This window comes from Mus pahari, chromosome 3, assembly GCF_900095145.1.
Source record: "Mus pahari chromosome 3, PAHARI_EIJ_v1.1, whole genome shotgun sequence".
NCBI classification, from domain to species: Eukaryota; Metazoa; Chordata; class Mammalia; order Rodentia; family Muridae; genus Mus; species Mus pahari.
The window spans coordinates 149,279,569-149,295,239 of record NC_034592.1 but is presented as its reverse complement, the minus strand read 5'-3'; positions in this window follow the sequence as shown (position 1 = coordinate 149,295,239).

The following is a 15,671-nucleotide window of genomic DNA, read 5'->3' as shown; positions in this document are numbered from 1 at the left end:
CTGTGGCTGTCTTTAGACACACCAAAAGAGGGCATCAGATCTCATTACAGATGGTTGTGAGCTACCATGTGGTTGCTTGGATTTGAACTCAGGACCTTTGGAAGGGCAGTCAGTGCTCTTAACCGCTGAGCCATCTCACCAGCCCAGTTTTGAGGTTTCAAGGGTACAAGTCAGGCCCAGAGTCTTTCTTTCTGGATGAGGACTCTAAGCTTCTTATTCAGCACCACGTGAAGTGGAAACTTAGGTTCTTTGGAAAGTCAATTGTGTTGGATGGTGTTTTGCTGGGGCAAACATGAAGGAGTATTTTCCTGAAGTGGACACAGGTGAAAAGACTTGTGATGAAGGATTCGTTGCTAATGACATGAATGTACTGGTCCACCTTACATTGCATGGTTGAGCTCCATTTGTCAGGACTCCATAGAGAAAAACACACCAAGAAACTTCTGATGGTATGCTGCTGCTTCTTGCCTCTTCTGAGGGCTCAGACGATTAGCAGAGTGATGTCAGCTGATATAGACTCAGGTGGAGTTTTGCTAAGTCAGGATCACATGCAGAGGCAAGACACTTGGTGAGGCAAGACCCTGGAGAACATGTGATGTTTGGAGGGAGTATAAGGGCTCAACAGACTGTGAGAGGGACTTGCTTGTAGAGCTAGCTCTGAAACACTTCTTGGCCTCTTGTCTTCTCTGATCTTCGCTTAGTTGAGAGAGGTGGATCCAGCTGCCACTGCTGACCTGTGAACTGAACTACTGATTTCCTGACAACACAGATGGGATCTGCTCCAAAGAACCGTTTCCGTTTCTAAACAGGTGCGTTTCCCCTGTATCCCTTCTTTTCCACTACCTCTGCTGAGTGGTAGACTACAAGAGAGGTTAAAGCATTTATGAACCATTATTTAAAGTACGGTTACTTGGGAGGCAGAGGCAGGTGGATTTCTGAGTTCGAAGCCAGCCTGGTCTACAAAGTGAGTTCCAGGACAGGCAGGGCTATACAGAGAAACCCTGTCTCGAAAAACCAAAAAAAAAAAAAAAAAAAAAAAAAAAAAAAAAAAAAAAAAAAAAAAAAAAAAAAAAAAAAAAAAAAAAAGCACCGGCAAAAAAAAACAGTGACCAAAAGAAACAAACGCACACTCATGTGAACATGCATACACACATGCATGTGTCCACACATGTGCATACAAATAACCAAATAAAGGAAAGAAAACACTATATTGTAATGTCATGGCCCCTGCTTAGACAAAATCCTGTTTAGGCAAAGGGATTTACCTACTCACGCCAACATTCTGTCTCTGATGTTTGCCCCCTGTACTCACACAGATGAATCTCATTCTACCCAAAGCCTTATACATGGTCTGTTCCCTGTTTCAAAGGCTGTTTCCCAGGCTGGAGAGATGGCTCAGTGGTTAAGAGCACTGACTGCTCTTCTAAAGGTCCTAAGTTCAAATCCCAGCAACCACATGGTGGCTCACAACCACCTGTAATGAGATTGGATACCCTCTTCCTGTGTGTCTGAAAACAGCTACAGTATGCTTACATATAATAAATAAATAAATCTTTAAAAAAAAAAAAATAAAACGCTGTTTCCTCTGCTCACTACATGTCTGGCTCTTTTTCATGGCAAACACTGTTCCAATGACACCTCCTTGGGGCATTGTCTTCTGAGCAATTATGTACACACATTATGTATGGGTTATGAGAGACCAGGCATGAGCTGCAGGAGCCCCATGGCTGTAACCCCATGCTGTGAGGAGGCAGGGGAGCAGAGATCGCCAGCCATTCAGTCTAGCCAATCAGCGAGCATTCAGTTTTGTGAGAGACCCTGCTTCAAAACCAAAGTGCATAGTAATGGAATAAATCACTCTGGCCTTCACACACCCATGTGTGGATGAATGCACACACAGATATACACATAGAAACACACACATCTCAGAACAAAAATAAATAATATGCCTGCCTGGCAGTGGTGGTGCACGCTTTTAATCCCAGCTTTCAGGAGGCAGAGTCAGATCTCGGAGTTTTAGGCTAGCCTGGTCTATGGAGCTAGTTCCTGGACATGCAAGACTACACAAAGAAACTGTGGTGGTTTGAATATCCTTGGCCCAGGGAATGGCACTACGGGGAGGTGTGGCCTTGTTGGAGTGTGTCACTGTGAGGGTGGGCTTTAAGAAACCTTCCTCCTGACTGCCTGGAAGCCAGTCTTCTTTTTTCCTTCAGAACAAGATGTAGAACTCTCAGCTCCTCCAGTGCCATGCCCGTCTGGATGTTGCCATGCTTCTTGCCATGATAATAGACTGAACCTCAGACTCTATAAGCCAGCCCCAAATAAATATTGTCATTTATAAGAAATGCCTTGGTTATGGAGTCTCTTATCAGCAATGGAAACCCTAAGACAGAAACTCTCCCTTTAAAAAATTAGATAGCCAGTCTGGTCTACAAAGTGAGTTCCAGGACAGCCAGGGCTACACAGAGAAACCCTGTCTCAATAAATAAATAAATAAATAAATATTAAAAAAATTTAAAAAATAATTAGATAGATAAGGTTTGACACGGCTCAGTGGCTGAAAGCACCTCAGTGGCTGAAAGGACTGGGTTTGGTTCTCAGCACCAATACCTGGATTAGCATCATCTGTAAGGCCAGTTCCAAGGGACTCAACATCCTCTTTCGAACTCCAAGAGCACAAAACATGTGCATGGTACATGTTTATTCCTGCATGCAAAACATTCACATACATTTTTTTTTTTAAAAAAAAATCTAGCTGGGCATGGTGATACACACCTTTAATCCCAGCATTAAGAAGGCAAAGCCAGGGTAAAGTCTGAGTGCCAGGACAGCCATGGCTACACAGAGAAACCCTGTGGTGTGTGTGTGTGTGTGTGTGTGTGTGTGTAGGGGGAATCGAAAAATCATTACAACAGATATTTGTCTTCGTGTCTGTACCTTTGACATTTGGGGCTGGTGGGAAGCTGTCTGTTGTAAGGTGCTTGCCTGCAACATTCTCTACCCTCCAGATGTCAGTGGCAGCTCCTTCCTCTGTCTGACATCAAAGGTCCCCAACAGAAAATCTGCTACTTGGAACAGCATCAGCATCTCCAGGTCCTTGCACTTAGGATTGCCCAGGAGTGACACAGTTATTCTCCCTGCTGGTACTAGAAATAGAACTCCAGGTATTTGTGTTTAGCCTGGACTACACAAAACAACAAAATGATACAAAAACAAAAACAAACAAACAAAGGAAACCAGCCAACAACAGACTAAACATTCAGTGCCGTTAACAACAACAAGAAGAAAAAATATTTACATGTTACCTGTTTTTTTTGAGAAAGTTTGTCCATTTCATTCTTGGATTTTTGTAGCCAGACTTATGACAAACACATTGGCCAACTAAGTGTAGCCAATTTGATGAACAGATGGGTCCATGTGCTGTGGGTAGAAGAGAAGTTTATTCTTAGATACAAAGTTATTCTTTATTCTTGGCAGTTCACTTTGTCTTTGTGAAATCTTCCTCTTGCCCTTAAAAAGGAAGTTGGGGACACAAGCTCAGGGCATTTTCAGTCACTACCAGGTATTCTATTACATTCTCTAGATCAGTAGGGTATAATAGTTTTCTTTTGAGATTGAAACGTTCAATCCTGCAGGGAAGCTTAAACAGGAAGGTAAACAAGTCGAAATAAGTCCACAAAACTGAGCAGATCCACTAGGCCCCTCCTTGGCAGAGTAAGCAGTAAAAGTAGCAAAGATTCTCAGATTAAGTCCAACCTGCAAGAACTGTGATCAGACCAGGTACCTAGAAAAAAAAAGCAGAAACCAGCTAAGCTTCCTGTAAGAGCTGGAAGCCAACTGAGGCACCTGAAGAGGACACTCTCCAACCTGTTGACCTGCCGGCAGGCTGTGCAGTGTGCTCCAGGTTCCCAGCTTTGTGAGCTGTCACCTGTGCTGGATGAGCTATGGCCATACAGCTGTCTTTGAGTCATTCCTGGTCCTGTATGAAGTAGAAACTTACGGGTTCTTCGGAGAGTCAGTTGTGTTGAATGGTGTTTTGCTGGGGCAAGAAGTAAAGGAGTGTTTTCCTGAAGTGGACACAGGTGAATGACTAAGGCAGACTCCGGAAGCAACATTTCACCAAAACAGACACAGCAGAGAGGTTGTTCTGCTAAAACAACACATGAAAAGACACGTGATAAAAGATTCTGGCTGGGCGTGGCGGTGCACGCCTTTAATCCCAGCACTTGGGAGGCAGAAGCAGGCGGATTTCTGAGTTCAAGGCCAGCCTGGTCTACAGAGNTGAGTTCAAGGCCAGCCTGGTCTACAGAGTGAGTTCCAGGACAGCCAGGACTATACAGAGAAACCCTGTCTCAAAAAAAAAAAAAAAAAAAAAAAGATTCTTTACTAACCAAATACATGTGTTGGTCCACCTTACATTGAGTAGTTAAGCTCCATTTGTTGGGACTCTGAATACTTGGGCTGATTGGATATATGTGCTGAGGCAAGACCGTGCTAAGATGACCGACAAGGATGAAGTGATGGAGACAGACCTTGGCTTGCTGGTACAGCTAGGGGTAACACTTGTGGTTCTCCATTCTTTGCTGATCTTCACTTCACTGAGTTGCAGTAGAGAACTTAACCTGGTGTTCTTGTTGGTCCTTCTTGTTGTCTTGAGAAGAAGCGGAGGCCTGGCTGTCTCTGCTAGGTCGAGTCATTGCTGTTGTCAACCCAACTCTGCTGAACTGGACGTGTTTGTGAGTGGCTGGAGCTTCCACTGCTAACCTGTGAACTGAATTGCCGATTTCCAGAAAACATAGACGGGAGTTGCTCCAAAGAACTTTTCAAGACAGGTTCACTTCCTCTGTATCCTTCCTTTTCTACCACCTCTGGTAGGTGGTGGTCTACAAGGGAGATTAATGTATTTAAGAACCATCATTAAAAATAGGATTTGAGGGGGCTGGTGAGATGGCTCAGCAGGTAAGAGCACCCGCTGCTCTTCCAAAGGTCCTGAGTTCAAATCCCAGCAACCACATGGTGGCTCACAACCATCTGTAACTAGATCTGGCGCCCTCTTCTGGAGTGTCTGAAGACAGCTACAGTGTACTTACATATAATAAATAAATAAATCTTTAAAAAAAATAGGATTTGAAAAAAATTAGTTACTTACTCTGATGGAGTTCTTTTTTCCCATCGGGTTACTAGGCATTAAATTTGAGGACTACCCAGGTCAACTGTGATGTCAAAGGCTGTCTTGATGACCTAGAACTAACTGAACATACCTACATCTAACCTCTCTGCCTCAGAGTCCATAACGCTTCTACACGAAGTCCTGTCAGACTTTTAGAATATACATATTGTAATTTTTTGAGACAAGGTTTCTGTGCTGGCTTGTCTTATGTCGACTTGATAAAAGCTAGAAAGGAGGGACCCTCAGTAAGATCCAGCTGTAATTACTTAGTAATTGAGGACCGAGAGCCCAGACTATGGTGGGTGGTACCATCCTTGAGCTGATGGTCCTGCATTCTATAAGAAAGCAGGATGAGCAAGCCGTGGGGAGCAAGCCAGTAACCAGCATCCCTCCATGGCCTCTGCATCAGCCCCTGCCTCCGGGTCTTTCCCTGTTAGAGTTCCTGTTCTTACGTCCTTTAATTATGAACAGCAATATGGAAGTGTAAGCTACTTCATTTCCATTGAGAAGGAAATAAACCCTTTCCCTCCCAGGCAGTCTTTTGGTCGTGGGGTATCACTGTAGCAATAGAATCCCTCACTAAGTTTCTCTGTGGAGCCCTGGCTGTCCTGGGACTCACTCTGTAGACCAGGCTGGCCTCGAACCTGGGGATTTGCCTGTCTCTGTCTACCAAGCACTGAGATTAAAGACTTGAACCATAAGTAAATAAGCAGGGCTTGCCTATTTATTTATTTATTTATTTATTTATTTGATGTGTATATGGGTGTTTTGCCTGCATGTAGATCTAGTTGTAGTGGCCACAAAAGCCAGAAGAGGGCACTGGATCCCCCGAAACTCAAGTTTCAGATGACTGTGAGCCACCATGTTAGTGTTAGTAATCCTGAGTCCTTTGAAGAGCAGCCAGCTGGTGCTTTTAGCCGCTGAGTCATCTCTCCAGCCCAGCCTTCAGACTTTTTTGGTATTATTTTGGAGGAGGTAGGAGTTACAGCTCAGCTGATAGAGGGCTTGCCTAGCATACATGAAGATTTGGGTTTGACACTACTGCATGACTAGGACAGGGGGGTGGGGGGTACGCACCTGTAATCTCAGCACTTGGAAGATGGATACAGGAGGATGGAAAGTTCCAGGTCATCTTTGCCTACTGGCAAGTTCAAGGCCACCTTGGGCTGCATGAGACTTTGTCTCTAAGATGAGTGACAGCTGGGGAACAGCTGAGAGATAGGTCAGCAGTGAAGAGCTCTGACTGCTCTTCCAGAGGACCCAGCACTCACTGTGGCTAACAACAGTCTGTGACTCCAGCCCCAAGGGGATCTGGCCACCTGCTCTGACACATTGTTCACATACACACACAGAGGCAAAGCACCTATACACATAAATATATACATATATATTTTTTTGGTTTATTTGAAACAGGGTTTCTCTGTGTAGTCCTGGCTGTCCTGGAACTCACTCTGTAGACCAGGCTGGCCTCAAACTCAGAAATCCGCCTGCCTCTGCCTCCCGAGTGAGTGCTGGGATTAAAGGTGTGCGCCACCACACCCAGCTTTTGTTGTTATTTTAAATTTCGTTTTTCTTTTTTAATTGTAGTGAGGCACACGTGCTCAAGTGAATGACTGAAAAGGAGGTAGAAGCCAGAGGACAACTTTGTCAGTTCTCTCCTCCCACCTTTAACTTGAGTTCCAAGGATCCAATTCAGATTATCAGATTCGCCAGGTCAGCCAGGGCTATACAGAGAAACCCTGTCTGGAAACAAAACAAAACAAAATAACAACAAAAGAGAAAGGAAAGTGTATCTGTAGCTTAGACTGGCCTTGAGTGAGAGGCAGTCCTCCTGCCTCAGCTTTCCAGGCTGAGATCTCAGGCGTGAGCCACTCTACTGATCTCTTTTCTTTCTCTGGTGTTGAGGATCAAAACCACAGCCTTGTGCACAAGCTACACGCCACCCTCCATCCACACTCCAGCCCCTCATGTTCATATTCTCTCTCCCTTTTGAAAAACTGTTCTGGAGATAGTCTATCTCACTAGCCTGGAGTTCAGGGTGGCCTTGAACTCATGGAGATCCTCCTGTCTCGGGCTTCCAATAGATCACAGGCATGAGCCGCCATGCCTGGCTTTCTCATGGGCTTAATAGAGACTTGCTTTTCCGTTGACTGACTGTTGGTATTTTTGACCATTTTTTTTTCTGTTAGAAATCTTTGTATTATCCCTACCTCCCTACAGTTATAAAGCTTGCCATCAATCTTTCTTATTTCTATGATCACTGTGATGGCAGTTCTTGGTTGTCACTGGAATTAACTCAAAGCAAAAATGGAGGACATAAAAGAAAAAAAAACGGAGGACATGCATGTGAGGGATTTTTGCTTACTTTGAAGAAGATCCACTTCTAATCTGAATCTTAAGGTAGGAGACACACCTTTAATCTAGACTTTTTTGATCTGGGAAATGCTATGCTTTTAATCTGGATCGAGAGAGAGAGAGAGAGAGAGAGAGAGAGAGAGAGAGAGAGAGAGAGGAAAGAGATTGAGAGATTCATTCTATAAGTTCTGTTACTCGAGAATCCTGACTAATATAATTACATCTATTTTTTTAAAGGTTTATTTTATTTATTTGAGTACACTATAGCCGTCTTCAGACGCACCAGAAGAGGGTATCAGATCCTATTACAGATGGTTGTGAGCCACCATGTGGCTGCTGGAAATTGAACTCAGGACCTTCAGAAGAGCAGTCAGTGCTCTTACCTGCTGAGTCATCTCTCCAGTCCAATTACATCTATTTTTATTTATTCATTTTGAGCAATTTATTTCTTTATTTGCTTTATGTATGTGAGTTCACTGTAGCTGTCTTCAACACACCAGAGGAGGGTATCAAACCACATTACAGATGGTTNTGAGCCACCATGTGGTTGCTGGAAACTGAACTCAGGACTTCTGGAAGGGCAGTCAGTGCTCTTAACCTCTGAGCAACCCCTCCAGCCCCACATTTATTTATTTACTTATTTTATTCATTTAAAACATCAAATGTTCTGACCTTTTTCTTCAGAGGTTCTAAATTTTGTTTTATTCTTTAAGAGCTCTTCTCCATTTCAGAGTTAGGCATTTTTTTCCCTCCAAGGTTCTTCTACTACTTTTGTTCATTTTGAGACAGTCACTCAGACCTTACAAAATTTAACCCTAGGACCAATTTCTCTCTTTTCAGTGGCCTTGCACTCACCAGGTGGCTGAGGATGTCTGGAGTTCCTGATCCATTTACCTGAACATCCCACAGACAGGGATTACAGGAATGTGCCCCACACGACTCCTCTGACCATTTCATACCATCCTTTTTTGTTTAAGTTTTTGATCCACAGGACTGGAGAGATGGCTCATCTGTTAAGAGCACAAGTATCCTGTCACAATAATTATTTCTTCTTCTTCTCCTTCTCCATCATCATCATCATCATCATCATCATCATCATCATCTAGAGACTGGATTAATGGCATAAGGTGAAGAGCATTGGCAGCTTGTCAAGAGTGTTGGGGTTCATGAGTCGCCCCACTAACCACACAAACACCAATCTCAGTCAGAATGGGATGATTTATTGAAGGAACACCCTAATACTGATCAGTTCAGGAAGTTGAATGCACACCCTAATACTGATCAGTTCAGAGAGTAGTTCAGAATTATCTGAAGCTGTAATATCAAGCACTTCCCAGGGCAGACATATAAAGGAAAACACCCACGATGCGCTCATACACAGGTGTAGGAAGTGCTGGTCAGTGGTTTGCTCTGACTCAAACCATTTTAGATATAACAGTATATAACTGACCTTTAATTTGATGGGTCCTACATAAAGCTTTGTGGAATCTCTTAAGATTGACAAACCTCATACAGAACATACAGAACATAACAGGATATGTGATCTGTATGACTGTACTCTGAGACGAGTTATTTTTCTGTGTCAATGACTGGCAGGCATGTTACAGCAACAATATGAAATAGCTGGCAGGCATGGAACAAAATGGCTTCCGCTATGCCGGGGGAGGGGGCAGACCTCAACCCAGAGGATCTGGTTTTGATTCCCAGCACCTGTGTGACTGCTCACAACCGTAAATTTACAGCAGATCCATATTTTCTTCTGGCCTCTGCTGGCACCAGTTAAAACTCATGCAGGCAAAACGATGCTCAAACATGTACATAAAAATAAATAACTTCTAAAAAAGTTCATTCTTGGGATCTGGTAAGATGGCTCAGTGGTTAAGAGCACTCCATCGTTCTTCTAAAGGGCTTGGGATTGGTTGCCATCATCTACGGGGGGCTCACACCATCTCAGGGGACCTGACACCCTATTCTTGTACCCATTCAGGAAGTGTTCACGAACCCCAAAAGACCACCAAGGAGCTGAAGCTCGGGCTCACCGCTGATCCTGATGCACAGGATGGGAGGGTGAAGCCCCAAGTCCTCTTTCAAGCAAGCATTTACAGAGGAGAGCAAACAAGCAAGGGGGGTTTCAGCTTGGCACACATCTGATGGGGGGCACTATTATTGCCCTTTAAAATGACTGGCCAGCGCTGGGAGCCAAACCATAACCTTAACTTCTGCTGCTCTCCTCCTGATTGGTGGGTGTTAGGAAGTGACGTGAAAACGAGTGCTAGATGCAGGCTCATTGGTTAACTTGAGTTCAACCTTAGGTCAGGTTTTCTAAGATGGAGCCTAAACCCAAGACGGAGTAGGTCTAGTCTCTCAAGGTGACAGGGGGCAGGGGGAGGTTGTGGGGAGAGAGAGAGAGAGAGAAACAATCTTGCAGTGTTAGAGAGAGAGAGAGAGAGANCAGTGTTTCCTATAGATCAGGAGACTGGAGAGTTTATTTATTTATTTATTGCCAATGGTAATTTTTCTTTTTTTGTTTTTTTGCTTTTTTTTTTAAAAAAAGATTTATTTATTATTATACATAAGTACACTGTAGCTGACTTCAGACACACCAGAAGAGGACGTCAGATCTCATTATGGATGGTTGTGAGCCACCATATGGTTGCTGGGATTTGAACTCAGGACTTTCAGAGCAGTCAGTGCTCTTACCTGCTGAGCCACCTCTCCAGCCCGCCAATGGTAATTTTTCAAGCACCTACTGTGCTCTCAGAACTGTGAGGGTCCAGGGACACCATTTGATCGTCAGTGTGAAAGGAGGAAGAAAGGCTGGGGAGAAGCCAGGCATGGTGGTATATACACTAGACTCCACTCAAGGAGACTGAGAGTTCCAGGTCATTCTTGACTATTAAGTGAGCTCTCTGTAAGGCTGAGTTATGTGAGATCGTGTCTAAAGAGAAATAAAAGAGAAACACACAGGAGGCCAGTAAAGCACCCGTCTGGATGTTTCTGGGATGCCATTTCCAGAGAAGATCGGTAGCTCTCTAGAACTGACTGAATCCTTGGGTAGATCTAGAATATGAAGGTGTTACCAGGGAGTTCCAGGGTGGGGTCTCATTAGAGGATGTAGGTCACCAGGGTGTGTCCTTGGGGTTGTGTTATCCCTGACCACTACCTACCTGTTATACTGTATTCTATATTGTTTCTTTTCTTCAAAAAAATTTTTTTTACTTATTTTATGTGTATGAGTGTCTTCCCTTCATGTATGTCTGTGTGGCATGCACATGAGGTACCTACAGAATCCAGAAGATAGCATCAGATCCCCCTGAAACTAGAGTTACAGATAGTGGGTGCTGGGAATCGAACCAGAGTCTGTGAAAGAGCAACCAGTGTCCTTAACCACTGAGCCATCTCATCAGCCCCAGACTCTGTACTTTCTGGCCAGATGTGATGTGACCTGTGTGTGTGTGTATGTGTGTGTGTGTGTGTGTGTGTGTCTGTGTCTGTGTGTCTGTGTGTGTCTGTGCACGCACACACGCAAGCGCGTGCACACATGTGCTCTGGGAACGCAGCTGGATCTTCCTCAGGAGTAAGTGCTTTTCCTCATCCAGCTCTCTTTTTCCAGCAAGACATGATAACTTCAACAGTTAAAATCACTCACCAAGCCGGGCGTGGTGGCTCACGCCTTTAATCCCAGCACTCGGGAGGCAGAGGCAGGCGGATTTCTGAGTTCAAGGCCAGCCTGGTCTACAAAGTGAGTTCCAGGACAGCCAGGGCTATACAGANAAACCCTGTCTCCNCCCCCCCCCCCCAAAAAAAAATCACTCACCAAGGCCAGGTGGACACCACATTCCTTTAATCCCAACACTCGGGAACTGCATTTGAAGATCAGGCTGGCCTTGAATTTACAGAGGCCTTTTCTGCCTCTGCCTTGCGGGTGTTGAGATTAAGGTGTACACTTCCACACGGGGCCACAGTTAGGGAAACCTTTAGCCCCTTCCCCAATATCTATGCTCCCAACATCCTACTAACTAGCACACTCACCCATTTCGTCCCCACTTGAAATCACCCAGGTCCCCTGGTCTAAGGAGCCACCTCACTGAGTTGGTCTGCGGTCTACTCCCAAGATTGACTAGCCAGCCAGTCTTAGCAGAACCCTAAGCTGACCTTCCCATTTGCTGAGCCCTAAGCTGACCTTCCATCTCACTTCCTGTTCACAGCTTGCTGGTTGCTTCTCTTCAGAACACGAGATTGAACAGCCATCCTGCTGTGAATCTGGTGTTTGCTCAAGTTTCTCTTCAGCTGCACTGGCCTCTGCAGCTCTAGAAAACAGGCTGCCAAGACCATAGTGATTGCTCAACAATGTTGCCTGTCCTACATGCTACCATTGCTTATTTTATTTTATTATATTTTCTTGGTTTTTTTGAGACAGGCTTTCTCTGTGTTGCCCAAGCTGTCCTGGAACTCACTCTGTAGATCAGGCTGGCCTCGAACTCTCAAAAAATCCACCTGCCTCTGCCTCTCAAATGCTGGGATTAAAGGCGTGCGCCACCACTGTCCGGCTGTAGCTGATTTCAGACACACCAGAAGAGGGTGTCAGATCTAATTACAGGTGGTTGTGAGCCACCATGTGGTTGCTGGGATTTGAACTCAGGACCTTTGGAAGAACAGTCAGTGCTCTTAATCCACTGAGCGATCTCGCCACCAGCCCAAGGCATTCTAGAAGTGGTTATGACTTTTTTTTTTTTTTGGTTTTTGTTTTTGTTTTCTAGACAGGGTTTCTCTGTGTAGCCTTGGCTGTCTTGGAACTCAAACTCAGATCTATTTGTCTCTGTCTCTATAGTACAGGGATTAAGGGCTAGCCTGAGATCTTTTCATAGAAAAGTGAACAAACTCCATGGAAGAAATGGAAAAAGAACAAGAAAATACTACAAAATCAGGATAACCTGAAGATGTAATACTGTTCTGAGAACTGCCCTGTACCAAGGAAGCGTGCTTCATCTAGGCACACAGTAGCCCTGGGAATTCCTGGTGCTGAGAGAGTAAATCTTTTAAATTCAGACTCCATTTTAGAGAACTTGACTTCAGGTAAACTAAAACCTAGCACTAGTTTCCAAGTTACCCCTCAACAAAACCTGAGCCTAACTCCAGGCTCTCGGCTAATCCCCAACAAGACCTGGGTCTCCAGGTTACAACTCCAACAAGACCAGCATCTCCAGGGTAATTACCCCCAAAGAGCCACACTCCCAGGTTACAAGGCCACCCCTGCCTAATGGCCACCAGTGCAGAGGAAAGCAGAAATTAAGTTTATGATATGACTCCCTGCACCAGCCAATTATGTTAAAAGCCATAGTAGCTCTCCAATTAGATGCTTGCACACTTAAACTCCCCTCCATCCCCACAACCCACTCCCACCCCACTTCTTGTTTACTATAAAGTCTTGCCTGATATTCGGGGCTCCTCATCACCAAAACCAACCTGTGTGACAGTGGTGTTCTGAGGAGGCTGAGCTAGCTCAAATAAAATAAAAAAGCTCTATTGTGATTGCCTTAGATTGGCTCCTGTCTGTTTTGGGGGGGTCGCTAATATTTCCCTGGTAATACAGTGCTTTCCAGTGAGTTTGTTTTCTTCTGTATAGAGAGACTACCAGTTTTCTTTCAAGGTCCACAGACTTTTTATTTATTTATTTATTTATTTATTTTAGGTAATTTTGTTACTAGCTCTCACTGTGTAGCCCTGGCTGAGCCTGAAACAAGCTCTGTAGATCAGGATGGCTTTGAACTCAGAGATCTGCCCTCCTCTGCCTCTCTAGTGCTGGAATAAAAGGTATGTGCTGCCACGCCCAGACTGGGTTTGTTTTTATGTAAAGAATACTTTGGACATCGGTTGGGCATAATGGTACGCACCTGTAATCCTAGCTATTGAGAGTCTGAGGCAGGAGGATCATCTAGAACCTGTGGGTCTCAGTCCCTTTGGGGGTCAAACAACCCTTTCACAGGGGTGAAATAATATCAGATATTAACATCGTGATTCACAGCAGTAGCGGAATTACAGTTATGAAGTAACCGCACAGATAGTTTTATGGTTGGGGTCACCACAGCATGAGGAAGGAAGTTAAAGCATCACAGTGTCAGGAAAGCTGAGAGCCACCGCTCCAGAGGCAGAGGCCAGCTTGGGCAGCCTAGCAAAACTCTGTGCAAACAAACCCAAACTAAAGAATACAGTTTATGCTGGGGGAATGGTGGCACACGCCTTTAGTCGTAGCACTCCGGAGGCAGAGGCAGGAGGAGCTCTGTGAGTTTGAAGCCAGTGTGGTCTACCGAGGGACTTCCAGGAGAGCCAGGGTTATACAGTGAAACAGCAACAGGGGACTTAGTTATTTTAAGCTGGCCATGATGGCACATACCTTTAATTCCAGCACCCAGGAGGCAGAGGTATTCTGATCTCTCTGAAGTTTGTTTTGTTTTGTTTTGTCTTTTGTTTTGTTTTGTTTTTCGAGACAGGGTTTCTCTGTGTAGCCCTGGTTGTCCTGGAATTCACTCTGTAGACCAGGCTGACCTCGAACTCAGAAATTTACCTGCCTCTGCCTCCCAAATGCTGGGATTAAAGGCTTGAGCTACCACCCTGGCTGATCTCTCTGAATCTGAGGCCAGCCAGAGCTAAGTAGTAAGACCCCATTTCAAACAAAACAAAAAGCAAAACACAAAACACACACACACAAAAACCAAAAACAAATAAAACTCCTGAACTCTGTCTACACAGAGAAACCATGTTTCTAAAAAAAAAAAAAAAAAGAAAGAAAGAAAGAAAGAAAACAAAACAAAAACCAGGGGCTGGTGAGATGGCTCAGTGGGTAAGAGCACCCGACTGCTCTTCCGAAGGTCCGGAGTTCAGATCCCAGCAACCACATGGTGGCTCATAACCATCCGTAACAAGATCCGACGCCCTCTTCTGGAGTGTCTGAAGACAGCTACAGTGTACTTACATATAATAAATAAATCTTAAAAAAACAAAAACAAAAAACCAGAAACAAACAAACAAAAAACCCTAAACCCATCAAAATTGATTATTTTGTGTGTAAATATGCACATTTTACCCAGTGGGCATCTTCACTGCCCTGAACTGTCTATGTGTTGCTTACTTAGCGCTGAGTTGGTTGGGAACTGGAAGGATGGGCTGTTTTTGGTTCTGGAACACAGTGTCACTGAATTTTACAAGAAGCAAACTAAGAAGACTTGACTCAGATAAAAGAATCCCCCAGGGCCTCAGCAAGTCAGAGGAGGGTCTTTTTAGCTACAGCCGATGTCATCATGAATTCGTGCAAACTCAGCCACAGTGCCTTGGCAAGGAGACTGGGCTGTTAAGCATGCTATTATTTGTTTGTTTGTTTGTTTATTTATTGTTTTTTTCAGACGCCACCACCTGGCTAGGTTTTTTTTTTTTTGTCCTTTTGGGGTAGGGATGGAACCTGGAGTCTTGGGTATCTAGCTATGATGTCAACCACAGGCACCACTTAAAATAAGCCGAGAGGATCCCAGGGACTCAGCTCCCACAACCTCCGATAAGGATCCCATCTTTCTAGTTCTAAAGACCTGTCTCCCCCGCTACATAAAAGGGCTGCTATAGGGCTGGAGAGATAGGTGGCTAACAGTTAAGAATACTTACCACTCTTGAAAAGGACCTATCTTACAACTGCCTGAAACTCCTACACCAGGCAGGCAGTGCCAGCACTGGACTCCGTGGATGTCTGAACTTAAACTACTAAGGCAAGAAAACCCAAGAGGGAGAATAAAAAAGCTACAGGACGAGTGGAGATGGAGCTGAGCGGTAGAAGTTTGCTTCAATCCCCAGGACTGCACCAAACAAGCCCACACCAGCCTCTTGTCCACAGAACCACATTCAGCGCCACCACGCCCGGCACAGAACCACATTCAGTTTTAGAGCTGCGGGAGAAGAACCAGACAGCGCTTAAGTGCTTGGTCTGTTTTCGGCTCAGACTTCATTTACTCCGACTTCCCCAGTAAACTCCATGAGGGCAGGGACTTGTGCATTCTCACTGTATTCTCAGCTTTTGGTCTTGCACGCAGCAGCAGGTTAACAAAAGTTAGCGTAGGGAAAAAGGAGTGACAGTCGGGAGGGAACAAAAAGCCGAGAAAAG